Raw genomic sequence first — 17,375 nt, forward strand, 5'->3', positions numbered from 1 at the left:
TGCAGTGTTTGTGTTTATGACTCATCCTTGAAGCTATGGGTGGAAAAGAGGGAGAGGTCTAGACTTAAAATTTTCTTCAATTTTTTCTTTCTTTCTTGCAGAGGCAAATATGGGTCAAGGTGTCTTGCGGAGTAGCACATTGCATTTTACAGGCCAATTAACAAATGTGTTTGCCTGAGAGTGGTGAAATTTTCTGTCCCTTTTTGTGACTTGCTAAGTATGTTATGCTGCAGAGTTTATCTGAGTTAGCTTTTTTTTTTAATGTGCAGACTGTGACTTTATGCACCAGTAAACATATTTTATACAGTGTACTGAATGGGATAAGTATGTATCATTACAGGCATTGAATTGTGCATAGCCACAATGAGGTCTACAGTTTTTGTGGTAACTGACCTCCAACATTTTTCCTGATAATAACAGTAAGACAGTAACCCATACCTGCTTATCAACTGTAAACAGAGTGGGGAATGAATATTTGAGAAAAACAAACTGAAAGCCCCATTACTTTATGTGTAATTGGTTTTATTCTGTCAGAATAAGGTATATTCAGTTGTTCTTAACACAGCTGTAATCATCTTTGAAAAGGAATAGCTCGTTCGAGAGTAGGCATACTCTAAAGCTATTGTTAATGTATAATAAGTTAACACAATTGAGTAGAAATAGTTAAATTGTATATTAATAAGCATTTTATTGCAAATATTCCCTATTTGCTGTGATTTGTGATGAATGAGTTGTAGCAAGACCTGTTACAAATTACTCCCTTATGTTTACTGATGCCAGTGAAAAATTTCTGTTCTTAGTTCAATAGTACAGCACCAGTGATGACTGTGAAGACCACACAGATGTGTTATTCTTCTTGAGAGCACTGGAGATGGCTCAGAGGATACTATTTACAGGCAAAGCAAAATCGTGGACAGCTTGTTTTTCATTCCTTCCCATCAGCAGTTTAGATCGATTGGCCTCCAAGCTGGCAATTATGTTTCATCTTTGGAGGCCCTAAAAGATACATATATGTTTTAGTGTCTCTCTTGATACTTTTTGAAAATAATGCTTCTCCTGACAAGTGAGTTGCTTGGAAACTGCTGGATGATTTGGAATGTGTATTTTCTGGTCGTGATACTCCTTGGTAATGTATGGTGCAGACACAGTGAAGGCCTGTAAATTAGGTAACTGCAACAATTGCACAGTGCTCTTAATAGGAACTTGTAAAAACATGGTCTAAGCTACTCTGGGTTTGTTCCAGGCTGGGAGCATGCAAGAGGGTATCTATTAGTGGTTCAATTTCATTTTATTTGTTAAGATGCTGTGTATTGGTTATATATATCTTAAGATTTGGAAAACAAAACAACCCAGCTTAGGTTGCATGCTCTATAGACATTCATATATTGGTAATGACTTACTGATTTTTCAAGACTTGGGTTTATTTTTATTAATATTGGTGAGTCATTTCTGCAGAAGTTATTTTGTTTCCTTGTGTCACAAGAAATCACTTAAAACCTGCTGCTTCTGCTAATAAAGAGCAAAAAGCTTTATACTGACTCAAGGCATAAACAGAATAGAGGTCTCAACTGAACATGTGACTGCTCAGGCATAACAAAATCAAAGCAGCTGGCTGAATAGCTTGGAGGTTTTTGTTTGTGCCAACCTTGCCAAGACATCTGTGTTCTATAAGACATTAAGGGGAAAAGTTGATTTCAAATAGTTGTATGTTTTTGACGGCCTGGCATTTGAATAAAGGGTTTGTCTAAGTTTCTTTGGTCAAAAATGCAGCATGCCATGTACTGTGTCTTCCACAGTAATCTTTCTGAAATTCAAAGTGTTTTAGTAAGAGTCTGTTTTAATTTGAAGTGTCAATTTTATATCAGCTGTTCTCTTACTGAGCAGAGAGGTATTTGTATTCATTGCAACAGTTGAACCAACACTGAGTTTTGCCTTGTGAAAACTAGGGGTAGAATCTTTGCTTTTGAGGTATTAGATTAGTTATTGTATCACTCATCTGTGAAACTGAGGTGCAGAAGTTATTTGGCTTTCAGCTATGAATTTCAGAGATGAATACCAAAAGAGTATCATATGGTAGCTATGAGTGAATCTTTTTAAAGTAGACAATTACTTCCAGCTAATTGGTTTCAAATGCTTTTTCTTTCAGTTTCACAAAGCTCAGGATATAACTGAGATTTTATTTTTCCTCAAGGTATTCAGTACACAGATTGTAATCTAACACTCAACCTAACTCCAGGAGTCTGTGATACCACATCTCATTTTAAATTACACTTGTAGGGTTCAGAAGATAATGCTGTATCATGGAAAGTGCTTGCTTTCTTGTAAGACTGAGGGTTCTCTGAATTACATGATCTCAGTTGAAATCATTGACACTTTGTTATAGGAATAGTACTTTACTTTGGCTAGGATACTGAATTTATAAAGCTACATGCTGCTACAAATAGTACAGATGGTTTAGTTCTTAGACTCAGAAACAATTGAGAAAAAGAGCTGAAATGCTACTAATTGGTGTGGAGTGGTGATGTTTGTTTGCTTGTTTGTTTGTTTGAATTTTAAAGTTCCCATATGTAAGAGCATGCATACATTTGTTACATCAGGTAAACATGTTTTTACCCAAGTGACCATGTAGTTTCACCTTGTTATTAAGTGAAGACACCTCAAGGTAGTAACAAACTTCACTCAAAGTAATGTAACGAACAATCTGAAAAAAATCCTTGGAATTTAAATTTCTTATTTTTAAAATAAGTCTTACTTAACTATTAGCAGTGTGAAGCATGTAAGTGTGAACTATTTATTTGTGAAACTCATAATTACAGGCCAAAACCTAAGTCATCATTTTTCAGAGTTTCACAGACAAAGTTTGTGTAGCCTCTGCTCCTGCAGGGCCAGGCTTGGTGAGCAGCTGGAGGTGCTGTCTGTGCATGAGCCTGAGCAGGGCAGTCCCACCTTTCTTCCAGCTCCACATTCTGCTGTGCCACACGCCAGGAGTGCAGGTGGAAGGCACAGCAGCAGAGTGGGTTTGGGTTGTCTACTGGGAAACCATTTCTGGAATAAAATATGAAAATCAAGGAAGTTCTGCATTTTTTTTCCTTCCATTTAATTAGTAGTGCCTGTAATAGGACCTTGGGAACAATTCCTTCTTTTTTGTTTTTTTTAACAGCATGGTTTTTAGATTTGTGTTTCATCATATTAATTAATGGTCAATTCATCTATGAATTCACACAATTGTTGTGTTAGATTGTGAGTATGTGATGTTTTCCTTGGTTGTTCTGCAGTTACCTGCTGAAAAATCATGTTAAAATGCGTCACTTCTCTGTTAGTTTTTGGGTATGTAGTGAATTCATAGGGTTTTTTTGGAAGGATGTGAGCTTTTTGTGAACTCTGAGCCAGACCTGCTGCAGATAAATGTGATTTGCAAGCTGTTTGCAAGGCACTGATTGACTGACAGAAAGAGACAATGGGAATAATGGAGAATTGAGGAAAAAAACCCATGAAATTCTCCAAGTGTAAGTGGAAGGAGGAAGAGACTAGGTGGAAGAAAGATTGGGCAGGGGGTGGGTGAGCTTAGACAAACACAGTAAGGATTCAGAAAAGGGAGCCCAGAGAACTTTACAGCAGGCAGAAAGGACACAGTGTTACGTGAGTTGGCTGTAGATTTTTCAAGTCAGTAAGTTAAAACAAATGTAACCAAAAGGGGTTTTATTTTTAACAGCGCACAGCAGGGCAGCTTTTGGGAAACCAGAGCACTTTCAGAGGTGCATGTAATGAAGCTGCTTGGAGCTTGTTGATCTTGCCAAGGTCTGAACTAGGTGAGGGTGATATTTTCTGGTTTTGCAGTGGGTTTTATGTAGTTGTGAGGGTTTTTTAAAGTTCATTTATTTAATCCAGTCCTTGGAATTTTCTGATCTCTCAGATAGAGATGAAGAATGTGTGTTATCTTGAACAGTTCTGCTAGAGAAATGCGTGCCTTATTTCCTCTAAAATAGCTGTGCTGGCTTGCATGTGCACCTCCAACTTTGTTTTTACTTTTTGGGGAGGAGTAACCTTACAGCTTTCCACTTTTAACTTACTGTCTCTTGCTGTCTTCCACATTTGTCCATACTTGGCTCTGGCCTTCTGCATTCTTTTGCTTGTAGACTTAAAGGGAACTTCTTTGAATTCCTGTTGCTTCTTACCCTTTCTAGGGACTCCCTATGAGTGTGCTCAAATGTTACATATATCTCTTTCATGTTGTCAGTAGAAAACTTGAAAAGAGTGCTGTCTGTCATGCTATCAAGTGCTGTCTTGTTGTACTGCTCCTCTGTGTAGGAAAACATTTTCATTTTCTTTCATGTGTTGTCTCTGTCAGATCAGAGACTTTGACACTTGCAGAGTTCTTACCCCAAAGGAGTTTGGCTTCTGCTTGGACACTTTGGTAGTAGAAGTAAGAATACTGCTGCCTTTGCTATGATTTAACTTTTTTTTCTTTTTCATTTTTAGACTGTATTATCTATGGGGAAGTTACCATTAATTGTTATCAAGTCCTTATTTCTGTAGAAATTAATTTCTTCATTTTTTTAAGGAGATAGGGAATGGCATGTACATCCTAGCAAGTTTCCGATGATTTACAAATTTTTGAATATATCTTTATTAAAAAATAACCTCTTTTTTGTACTGTGTAAAATTGTTAATGTTGGAAAAGGCCACTAAGGTGGTCAAGTCCAGCTGTCAACCCAGCACCACCACCATGTTCGCCATTAAACTATTTCCTCCAGTGCTAACCTCTGGCTCTTCCTAGGTCAGCCACAGGAAGGTGATCATTTCTACAAGCCTTATTTTGGGATGGAGGGGAAGACTATCCATAAATTCTTCAGGATGTATTATGGAATGCTTAGAGGATGAGCAAAAGGCAGGGTCTGTGATTGTGTAAAGGAGGATTCGAGGTGATTTGTAGCAGAAGCATAGGAGAGCAGCATGGGGAAATGAAGAGTCTAGTCATGTATTGCTGGGTGAGGGGGCTCTCTTCTAAATCCATTTGTATGTGTGCAGTATTGAGTGCCAGTGTCAGCCCACAGGCCTGACTGGAGTGGGAGCATTGGGTGTTAGGGCCCTGCACGCTGGTGCCCAGTCAGCTGGAGAGCGTGGAAGTGTCCGTGTGCACCAGCAGCAGGGCTGGTATTGTCCTGGGGAGCGGCTCAGACTTGGAGCCAGGTATTGAAGCAGCCATAAATCCAGGAGAGACAGAGAACAGAGGGTCTGCCAGCTGGCTGATGGAGACACTCACAGGTCCAAGGCAGCTTCTGCAGATTGATAAGGTCTCAGGCCTGGTTGAGGGCCACGTTTGAGTGGTGTCTGTGCACGAGGCATGTCACCCTGCAGTGAGGTACTTCTGTCCATGTCAGCTGTAATGGAGCCAGCACGAGGAGCCCTTTGTGCTCTCTGTGTCTGCTGGAAGTACACACTCAACCTTTGTCCTGGCCAGACCCAGGGACATGGAACCTCAGCTTTACTGAGCTGCTGGAATTGGTGACACGTGAGCCATTGAGAGGAGTTTGTGCATATGGTTGTCTTTTTCCTCTGCTATCTTATGGGTGTGCCTAAAAATGGTACAAGGTGGACTCTGGCTATATCTAACATGCCCATTAGGCTCTTTAAAGATTACAGTTCAAAATAGGGTTTTTTGGTAAATTAAATGTCTAAGGATAGCAAATCTTCATTAAGATATAACAAGTATCTTTACTTCAAAGTTTTTTTGTGAAGCCCTCTGAATCCTGTTATCAAGAGATTCTCTTGCCTCTTCCTGCAGTAACTTGGTCATATCTGCCCTTTTCTGCACAACCTGTAACCCATAGTTCCCACTTTCAAGAGCAATGAATGAATTGAATATATAGAAAGGAACATAAAACTTACAGAAGTGGAGGATGAGCAAGCATAGTCATCTTACTATCGCCTTTTGAAAATCAGACTCATCTGACAATAAGAAGTCTTTGATAGGGGTCTCAATTTGCAATACCACTGTGTTCTAGTTTGGAGCATAAATGTTGTTTTGAATTAAATTTCCTTAATATCCCTCTTACCATTCTGTGTTTTATATCATGGAACAGCTTTATAGGAGACAAAACTGGATTACTTTTGTATGAAAATAAATTGGAGGATGCACTCTCAGTTATTACTGAGCATTCAGTGCACTGAGCAGTTTAGATCTGGCCTGGAGTAAACCTTTTGAAATGCATCTTATGCGGATCAGTTTTGTTTCACAGATCCTATCCTACTGTTGAGCTCCACTTGTGGCTATAGATATGTTTTCTGTTTGGTGGAACAGCAGAAGTATGTGAGATGGTTGTTTGTTTGCTTTTCCTCCTTTAAACAAAAACAAAGCTTCACCTAGGAGAAGTTCCCTTCTGATGTTCTCTAAGGGGCTTTTTTTTTTGTGCACCATCCTGATGAGGCAGCTGCAAGTCATATATACTTCTTGAAAAGATTCAGGATTGCAAATCAGTTCTTCATCCTTCCTTATTATGGCATGTATCTAAATGCTTTTCCACTGTGCTGCTTCTTTTTCTTCTGTTTGTATTATTTCCTCAGTGCTTATGACTTTGTCAGTTGAATGTCTGTAAAATAATCCTTTGTTTGTGGTCCTCAAGCTCTGCCTTTCATCTTCTTATAACTATTGTGAAATGTACCATACAATCACATGCACCATGGGATATGGTTAGCTGCCATTGCCATCACCTACTGTATTATGTGACTTTAAGTATGATTTCTATTTTGTATATTCTACAAACTGTATGTCACATTGTCTTAAATCAGTTTATTTCTAAATTCTGGAACTCTCCAGTTTTGTGATTAACAAGTGTTGCCTTTTTTGATTATTCAGTACATAACTAGAATTTGAACATGTTCCAAATTCAAATGCTTAGAAAAGTAGTTCGTTACTGAATCTTCTATTTATATTCCTCATGTGAATGGGCTAGAGGTTTTCTTACTTTCTTCCTTGTATTCAGGCAGAATACAAATCAGCAATAGGATTTTTTTGCATCATTGCACACAGCTTCCTTTTCTACTGCTCCGTTCTATTTGAGTCCTGCCTTCAGCCCTGCTCGGATACAGCCCTTAGCATTCTGTGCACCACAGCCTTGCAGGCAGGCAAACAATGCCACGTTCATGAAAGCTTTGAAAGACTGCAGTTGCCAGGTGTAGGATTTACTCTGTTCTAGCTGTGTGCTGCTAACTTGTAATAAACCAAGGCAAAAATAGAATCCTACAGTATTCTCTTGTGAATTCACAAGGAAAGATTTATGGTCATGGGGATGTAAGTACCTTTGCTTGCTCAGCCCATAGCTGTCTCTAACCAAGATGAGAAATGGATGCTTATGTGTAGAAGCAGTTTGCAGTGATACTTCTTTTGGTATGCAGTTCCACCGGTTTTTGAACAGGGGTATTTTCAGCTGGAGTTGCATAAAAGCTATTGTGATTAAACTAAAACTTTGATTTAAAAGTAGCATCACTACCATGTCTTTTAGCATTTTTGTTTTCCCTACCCTCAGTTTAATCCAGGCCAATCCAAGTGATGATACAAACTGGAATTTTGTGTTTTGCCTGGTAGATATTCACCAAAATTGTTTGTTTGTTTGTTTGTTTGTCAAAGCATTCTAGGTCAGGGTAAATACTTCTCAAATGCAGCATTACTTATTCTCATTGTAGTAAAGGGCTGAATTTACCATAGTGTGTTTCTCCAGTGTCTGATGTACCAAGGTTCTTTCCAAAAAAGTATATGTATTAAAAAAAAAAAAAATCTATATTAAAAATGTTAATCTTAAAAGGCTAGGAGCTAACTTAATACAGTCAGTTCATTTTTCTGTAAAGGATTATGGGTTTTATTAAAATGAAATGACTTTTGGGGAAAACTTTCTACTCTTAGAGTTTCAATTTAATGCATTAGTTCAGTAACTTTCCACTCACTGCATAAAGACTGTATGTCCTTGAGTCATATAAAGAAGTTAATTAACTTTCACTCTTGGTGTGTATAGGGCAAAAGTTACAGTATCAGACAGCTGTCCTTGTAAAGACTGGCAATAAATCATGCTTTTCTTTTTCTGTGACTATAAAACATTCTCCAATCTATACATGAAACAATCAGGTTCTGTTCTCTTTTTTAGTTTAAAACATACTGTAAAATATGCAGCGGAAATTTGAACAAATTGTATGTTTTACTTTGAGTGTATTAATTTGATTTTGAATGGAGCACATCAATTTGACTTGTAGAACTGGAGTAATGTCAAAGGGGTATGTACATTTAAAAACCAAAATGTATGAAATGTTTCATTGATGTGGTGATCATAACTGTTCAGTTAATTCCTTTCTACTTAGTTACTGTTGAATCCTTCAGAAAATCTTCCTCCTTCTATGTGTAAATAGCTTTTGGGGCATTTGCAATGATAACTGATTCTCAGATCTGAAAAGGAAAAATTGTCCTAATTTTCTACAGTGCTTTTGTGGGCTTTTTTCCCCCATCTTTTTGCTGAGGTTTGTCTGTGCTTCGTATTGTGCATGGTTATCTACGGGTGAATTCCTTCTTGTTACAGCTTACATAACAGAAATGACCTTAGTGAGGGGAAGAACAGCTGTGTAGTCCAGAAGTTGATAAAAACCTAGGAGCTTTTCTGATATTGCCAGCACTAGAGGATAAAGGAAGAGTGTAGGAAAAGGGCAGAGTTGTAGAGATGCCTTCTCCAGTATGACCTCCCCATCTCCACTAACATGCAGCTCAGGGTATGGCAGAACGAAGGTATTAAATTTATATTTAAAGGCCATACTAAATTTTTCTTCCATGACTTTGCCCATTTTGTCCTCTATTTTTTGAAGTTTGTATAATTTTCGAATTCACAAGGAGTTCTACAGCTTACCCTATGTGGTCTAAAGCACTATACTTTTCCTTTTTTTTTTTTCTTTTTGTGAATTTGCTACCCGCTGGTTTGTTTGAAGTTCTCTACCCTTTATGTTGGAACAGACTGTTCAGCCTTTGGATATCCACCACACTTTGTCATTTGATATTGTTATAGGCCTGTGAGGCCAGGCAGGGTGCTTGGCCCTCTGTCTTGCCATGTGCTCCTCTCCAGAGATGGAACTTGTGCCTGCTGTGATTGCTCTGCAGAGACCTGAAGGGTTGTACTTACTGTCTTGGGTAAGAAGGAGGAATAGGGGAGACTTTTGAAGGAGCTGCTCTGTGAAAGGAAATTCAAGGTGAAGTATTTCTAGAAAAGCTACTGTCAATTTCCCACAACTTCTGTTGCACCTCTTAGTGTTTTCTTTCTATTTAGTGCTCTGTTAAGGCATCTGGCCTTGAGAACTGAATTCTCCCTTATTAAATACCACCTTTCTCTGAGGAAGAAGTGTGCTGAGAGGGAGTGCTGTCTGCTTGGAGTGCTGTCTGGTGTAGTGGATAAATGGTCTTACAAGAGCAGCAGGAGGTATTTAAACCAGGTTACTAGACAGTTAATAATACAGAACACTGGAAGTTACATAAAGTGCTTTCCAGATTTTTCTCCATATTGTCAAGTGCAGTAATTCTGTAGCTGCAAACATAAAACTTCAGACTATTCTTCAGCCGTGGTTTATGTACTTGTGCAGACCATGAAAAATAGTGTAAGGAACCTCAGTGAGCTACTGTAGTTTAAATAGTTGACTGAGTTTCTGAAAGACAGAACCATTTAATGATCAAGAGAAACAGTATGAGATTTAAACAGCAAATCTGTAGACAGAGTCACCCCTGCTTGGTGAAGGAGAAGACAGAATTCAGTCTTTCTGCATGGATATTTCTGCCTTCTGGGAGAGTTGTTTTCTGAGCATTCTAGTTTTACAGTCTCAAAGTGTATCTTGACAGATCAAAAGTAGGTGGATTGCAAGGGATGCAGCTCAGATAGAATGGATCTTAATGTAGTTGAAGTATGAAATATAATCTGTATTCTAAGGTCACATGGCAGTTTTCCTGGAGTCCCAAAGTAAAGGGTAAGGCTGGAAGGGACCACAGTGGGTGGTCTTGGTCCAATGTCCCTGCTCAAGCAGCATCATCCCAGGGCACATGGCACAGGATTGGTCCAGAAGTTTCTTGAGTATCTTCAGTGAGGGAGACTCCACACCCTCTCTGGGCAATCTGTACTGGTACTTGGGCACTGCACAATAAAGAAGTTATTCCTCATTTTCAGGTAGAACTTCATGGGCATCAGTTTCTGCCCATTGCCTCTTGTCCCATTGCTGGGCCCCACCGAGCAGAACTTAGTCCATCTTTTGACACTTCCCCTTAGATACTGGTAGACATTGAGATCCCTTCTCCATCACCTCTTTTTGAGGCTGAACAGGCCCAGCTCCCTCGGCTTTTCCTCATAAGAGAGATTCTCCAGTCCCTTAATCATCTTTTTTTCCTTTACTGGAGTCACTCCAGGAGTGTCTGCCTTGTACTGAGGAGCCCAGAACTGGACACATCACTCCAGGTGAAGCCTTGCCAGCCCTGAGCAGAGGGGCAGGATCACTTCTCTGACCTGCTGGCAGTGCTCTTCCTGATGTACCCCAGGATACCTTTGGCCTTCTTGGCCACAAGATCACACTGATCTGAGTGTGCAAGTTTGTGCATCCATTGAAGGGCTTAGAGCCACCATGGGTGCAGTTGTGCATTCTCATTTCCAATGGCCAGAACACACCAAAAAAGGCAACTTTATTCAGATCTAATTCCTTGACTTTGTGATCACTAGTGTGCTGATACAGAGAAAGTAGTGGGAATGAGGGTTGGGAGAGGAAAGAGAAACAGGAAAACCATGTTTTTCAGGTCCTGTGAAGCAACTGACCACTCTAGCTTTCCACTAAAACGTGCAGGGATTCCTGGTGTCTTGTTGCTTTCAATCATAAAATACCTGCTGGAATGTGGGATGCTATTGATTTCAACCTTCATTTGCTTAACAATTTCATCTTTCCTGTCCAAATTTTTGTTATATTACTCACCTTTTTTTCTATGCATTCATTCTCTGTTCCAAAGTGCATCTTTTAAACATACACATACCCTTGGTGTATATTGAAGGTCCTCTATTGTATTTTACGATACCTGAAACAGTTGTTACTTCCTAAGGAAAAGGAGAACAATCCATTTTTATTCATATGTCTCTACTGAATTAAATTGCATTTGGAGGTATTAAATTTTTATCAAAAGTACTATAAGAAAGCTGCAGAAATGTAAAAATGAAGAAAGTGTCTGTCTCACTAAATGTGATCATAAAATGGTAGTATATTTATTGGTGATAACATTGTGTCATGTCCCATAGCATCAAAGTCTGAAGGTGTTTGTCAAGCCAATACACTGTAGCATAAATTCAGAAGTTTCTGTTGTGTTCACAGCTTCTTCTTTGCAACTTTGAGAGCTGTTGGGCTGTTATGTAATTTTAAAATACTGCAGCCTGTTATCTATTATTGTTCTAGTACCTTTGTCTAGTTTTTTATGTAAAATTATTTCTTAATTGTGGAAACCTCGTGATTATCTTTAAGACTAATGTTGACTGATGTTAATTTTATTGAAGCACTAGCTGCATCCATTAGATTTAGCTAATACAGTATTTAGAGTGGGGAAATGAATAAATCGTTTTTGCAAACCAAGGTAACTTCAAGATAAATGATATAAATTAATGGGTTTTAGTATTAGTCTTGATTTTGTGCTTTGGGGGGAATGTATAGTTAAAAGAAACATTAGACTAAAATATGAATAACTTGGTTTCTGATTAAATGTACTTCATTATGTAATTACTTCTCTTTTGGATGGATTTTAGACTATGGCATTACTTTGCTCTATGTTTAAGTGTAACTTATATGTTCTAGTTGCATATTATACAAGCATGAAAAACTACATGGGAAGAATCAAGTTTGTCCGTGCACTCTTGTTACCCTGTGGTAGCAGTCCTGGTTTTCATTTGCTTTCACACATTCCTTTCTCCATTCTGAAACATTAATTATATTCTTTATTGTAGAGAAGGATATTGCCAGCCTGTGTTCTTTTGAAGTGACATACATATTCATTATAGAATCATAGAATGATTTGGGTTGGAAGGGACCTTAAAGATCATCCAGTTCCTGCCTCCCTGCCCTGAGCAGGGCCACCTTCCACTAAACCAGGTTGCTCAAAGCCCCAGCCAACCTGGCCTTGAAGACTTCCAGGGGTGGAGCACCCATAACCTCTCTGGGCAGCCTGATCCAGTGTCTCACCACACTCACAGTAAAGAACTTCTTCCTGACATCCAAACTAAATCTACCCTTCTTCAGTTTAAAGCCATTCTCCCTTGTCTCTTGTAGCTCCTTTAGGTACTGAAAGGTGCTATAAGGTCACCCTGGAGCTTTCTCTTCTCCAGACTGAGCAGCCCCACCTCTCTCAGCCTTCATCACTTAAAACTGCTGTTTAGGTAAAACAAATCAAAATAAACACAGCAGAGTTTGTTGCACAATTATTTTATATTCCTTGTGGGTGTCTAGTACAAGTGTTAGCAAAAGTGTTTTAAGCTTGAGGAAGAGAAGGATGATTGTGTGTGGTCTTCTCTACCTCCACTGAACTTGAACCTTCTCCTTCAACTCTTGCATATATGGGGAAGTTGTGTTCTTTGACTAACTTTTGCTTTTGAATCTGTGCAATGTGAGTGCTTTTTGTCTGAGTATTTTAAAGCAAATTGTTGCTAGGGTAGTTTAGCTATGTTTAGGATCTTGGCTATAAATTATGCCTGAAGTGTGATATTATTAAAAAAAAATTACAGAATATTCTCCAAGGGCATCTGCTCTCTAATACAGTAATAAACCAGAAATAGCATGGGGCTCTTTTTGCAAAATACAAGACTAGGTTAAAAAAATGCTGTGAAGTAGGTAGTTTGCTTGCAAAGTATGCATAATGTTTCCTAAAATGCTGAAAATTGCTGCCAAGTTCTTCTAAGTTTCACTGTGGTTTTAAAACAGCACCTTTAAAATCAGCACTGTACTTAAGGTGTCCTTGGTATGGTAGGGAAAATTGTAGATTCTGTGCTGTCCCAATGACTCTGTCAGGACTTAAACATAATTTGTCAATTCAAGGTTACCTTTACACTGTAGGATTTCAGTGGTGTTAAAATGTCCTCTTCTTACACCCTTGATTGATTGCTGTCACTCATACACTTGTACATGAGTCAGAAATTCTTTTCTATGCATAACCAGTTTGCAAGTGGTCATAATGTGTGCCAGCATCCCCAAAATAAACCCTACAGAGTATAATCAAACACAGGTCTTTTCTTTAGTTTTGATATCCCATGTCATTTCCCTTTCTTACTTGTATATTGAGAAAACAGATTTTACTCTGGTCTTAAGTTGTATATAGAATTATTCTGGTAATTAAACATACATATGTATAATTAAATCATATGTATTACACGCATCTATGGCTTGGTTTTCTTCAGCCTCTGTATCTTGTAGAGATCTGTAGTTTTCCTGTACCACAATGAAGATGAGATGTACATCTTCATTTTCTACTGTACATTTATGCTATTTTTGCATGTTGATTGAAAGGCAATGTAGAAGAAAATAAAAGCTTTTAGATGAGGCTTTTATTAAAATACTGGACCTGACTATCCTGATTATTGTGTTTCCTTTTCTGTAATTTTCCCACTAAATTATATATGTCCAGAGAATATATTTATATTAAAGAGCGTGACATGGAAATTACAAAATAAATGTTTCACATCCAAATTATGCTCTTGTGATTTTGTTTTATTTTTATTTTTGAAGGGGGGTCTCCAATCCCCTCATTTATGCCTTTTGTAAAGCTCTAGGCACAGACTAAGCAGAATTAGAATTAGTATATATACTGTATATAATAAAACTTCTTCCTACTGTAAATAGTAAAATGTCTCATTTCCATTATTAAATTTACCTTAAAACCAGCAAAAAAATGGAATGCTTATTTTATAAATTAGTTCTAGATGTGTTTTTATTCTCTCTGTTATTATCCCAGAGTGTCATTCTGTGTTATGCCCTGTAATGAGCATTGCTTTTAAGATTATAAACTCTTAGCTGGTTATGTGAATGCAGCTCTGAATTTCGTAAGTGGTGGTGGTTGGAGGTTTAACATGATGTAAGATAAAATCTTACTGAGTCTGCCATCATTGCAGTCTCCAAAAGCAGAATGAAACTGGGCTGTAACAGTGTCCCATAATGTTGTAGTAGCCTTCAAGGTCTACTTGGAGGAAGTAAAATGAACTTTTTACACGAAAAATTGGAAATCCTTTTTTTATTATTATTTTTTTTTAATTAACCTAATGAAACCTATGAAAACTGCAGCCTGGAAAAAACAGACACAATTTTTTTTTTTTTTTTTTTTTTAATTTTATCAAACAGTATTAGTGTGTTAATATACTCTCTTTTTCTCTGAATGGAATAATTCTGAAATGGAATATTGCAGTCATCCATCAATGTATGCATTTAAATATTTCTTCAGGAGTTAGGAGGAGGAGCATGAATTCTTTCTGTTCTCAAGTAAGAGATCATGTCTACTCCTCACCTCAGCCAGGGTAGGGTTTTTTTCCTTAAAAGGATTTCTAATAGTAGTAGTAATGGCTGGTAGAAGATCCCAAAAATGCCACTTGGGGTTGGACTTTATGGAGACACAAGATGTGACTGTACTGTGTGCCTACAACACCATGGAGAGGCTGCATTTATTCCTTGGTGTAACTTTTGACTTCTGTAGCATTCACAGAAACTGTGTAGAATATTTGAAGAGTTTTGCTGCCAGTAAGAATAACTAATCCTGACTGAGTGCATCTTCCCTCCCTGAGCAGAAAATGCCTGTGAGTTACTGGGATAACAGCTTAAATGCAGAGCCTGCTGCAAAATACTTTGTGGCTTCAGAAAAAGAAGAAAAAAGTTAACATGGGACAAAAATATTTTGTAGTATTTAACTCTGGTGTTGCAACTGAAGAGCCCTCCTGTTTGTGAAATTTATGGTCTGGTATGCTGGGGGAAGCAATTTTCCAGAGACATCTGTGCTTTTTTCCAGTTCAAGTTGCTAAGAGTCACATTTTTAATAACCCCATGTCTGTTGGCACATATACTGAATGTGGACATGTTTATGCTGTTTGTATGTCATCTTTTCCTCGCTTTATTTCCTTTTGAAAGAAAATTGCCTCAAATATTCACTGTCTTATGATGAGTTTGATTGTTCTCAAAAATAAATAATCTTGTTCTATTTCTTTTGTGTGTGTTAGTCTTTAGGTACATCACTTGCACATAAGCTTTTCAGGTTAGATTTTTATAAAATGAGAAGTCACTTTGTAATGTCTTGGGCTTTTTAAATGACAAGAAACTTCAATAAATTATGCTGGGAAAAAAAAAGTAATTTTGTAGGGTAGTATTTGATAGCCAATACTCAGACCCAAATCAATGTATTTCCCCTGACATTTGTAAAAAGTGTAAGGAGAGGTTTGCAAGAATCCAGGGCAAGAATAGGCTTTTATTAGTTTAGGATTGTTCCCTTTGTGCTTTTAAAACAGTACTTAATAGATTGCTGATGAGGACAAGAGGAATCGAGTCACAGGAAAAAAGACTGACAACTTGCTAAAAAGCAAGGTTTTTTTAAACCCAGGAGCATTTGTAATGTGGGAAGATTCTTGGGTAATATTCTGTGCAACCACTTGCTGGTGCTGTGCAGCCTTAATGCTGGCAAGAGCCGTGTGTGCAGCCTGGGAATCGTGTGCAGTGGCATCTTTGGGAGCCTGGCTGTGGGTGTGCTGCTTTCTGAGCTGTAGCCGTGTTTTATCCCAGCAGTCAGGCCAATGTGTTTATCAGCAGCTGGGGTAAGAAATAGGTAAAGCTGTGCTGCAGTGACATTTAAACCGGGAAGGGTTTTTCACTGGTTTTGCCGTTCTAGGTTTCTGTACTGTTCAGCTTTACTACTGCTGAGTTAAAAAGTGTTTGTGTATAGTGAAGAATAGCTGTTCCAGCAGTTGTAGATAGCTCAAGGTGTGTTGTTACCAGTGTAAAGATAACAATATTGTCACTGAGTGGTTATGGATGCCCCATTGTGTCCAGAGAAGCTGTGGATGCCCTATCCCTGGAAGGTTCCAATGCCAGGTTGGATGGTTGGAGAAGGTTTGATGGTTTGAGAAACCTGCTCTAGTGATAAGTGTCCCTTCCTGTGTCAGGAGCGTTGGAATTATGATGTTTTCCAACCCAAACCAATCACTAATTCTCTGAGATTTATCACTAAGATTAGTTTCTACCCACTGAAGCTGGTTTAGAGCCTGTGGAGGAAACTGTCACTGGCTGGTTTCAAATGTTGTCATCAGTTGTGGGCTTTCCAGCATCTCCTGCACAACAGAAGTTAGAAAATAAATCTCATCAGTGTCATCAACATTCCTGGAAACAAATCTTTTAGCTTATTTTTCAGATATCTCTAAATCTACCTTGTGCACAAAATAAGTTAAACTCAGAAGTATTAATGTAACTCAACTGAGAACTTACAGGAAGAAACTGCACAAAATATTGTTAAGCTTTTCCAGGTGTGCCAAAGTGTGCACAAAACCCAACATCCACACCATTTCATTAGAAAAAATGTGGTGCTAAACTCATTTTATGCAGAAGTGATCATACATGCATAGTGACTAGTGTCTACATTCTTGCTTTTGCAGAAAAGGCTGCTGGGCAGGAGGAGTCTGGTTGCAAAGAAGGATCCCGTTGTCAAACAAATTACAATTGGCAGTACTGCACTTTTACAGGCAATATCTACTGTGCTTCCATTTGAGTAGTATTTGGAGAATAATGAAGTGGCTAACATTTTTGCAGTTCTTTTAAGAGCCCACACAAATGAGCTGGCTTATCTGTTGTGACCTTTACAGCACTGGAGGTTGGTGATTTTTGTCACATATGTGGAGTTTGGAGAGGCTGTTGTGTTGCATCAGGCCATGTAGCTAAGAGCAGACACGAGGAAAGTTCAGCTGATGGGGTCTGTGTTAAATTTTGACATTACCTGAAAAAATGCTCTCAGGAACAATCTATTCACTCAGTTTGATCACTGAATGATTTTTCATTAGGTTATGCTTAAAACACTTGAAGCTTGAAATTTTCAGAGAAAAGACAAAGTTTTGAAGATAATGTTATTTTAATTGGTCTTCTTGTGGGAGCAGCTGGTCGGTGGTGGTGTATGAAATGATGCTGGCATCAGTTATTACAGTGATAAGTCCTTGTTATGTGTTGTTTTGGTTTGTTTCCTCTCATTGGGACACTTTGGGTTTTTCATAATTCAGGAGAGTTTCAAGCTAGACCTTTCTATATCCACCTTTCACACCAACAGGTTGTCTGTAGAAAATTCTTAGCACTTTAAAACTCCTATTTTTTTCATGTACACATGT

General features: G+C 38.2%; 1 protein-coding gene across 3 annotated transcripts in view; it reads left to right on the top strand.

The window, feature by feature from the left end:
• Nucleotides 1-17,375, top strand: part of ASAP1 (ArfGAP with SH3 domain, ankyrin repeat and PH domain 1) — a 145,142-nt gene that overhangs the window by 50,880 nt on the left and 76,887 nt on the right. The gene's annotated exons all lie outside the window — the stretch shown is intronic.

The sequence above is a fragment of the Prinia subflava genome, chromosome 1 (genome assembly GCF_021018805.1).
Source record: "Prinia subflava isolate CZ2003 ecotype Zambia chromosome 1, Cam_Psub_1.2, whole genome shotgun sequence".
In the NCBI taxonomy this organism is placed as follows: Eukaryota; Metazoa; Chordata; class Aves; order Passeriformes; family Cisticolidae; genus Prinia; species Prinia subflava.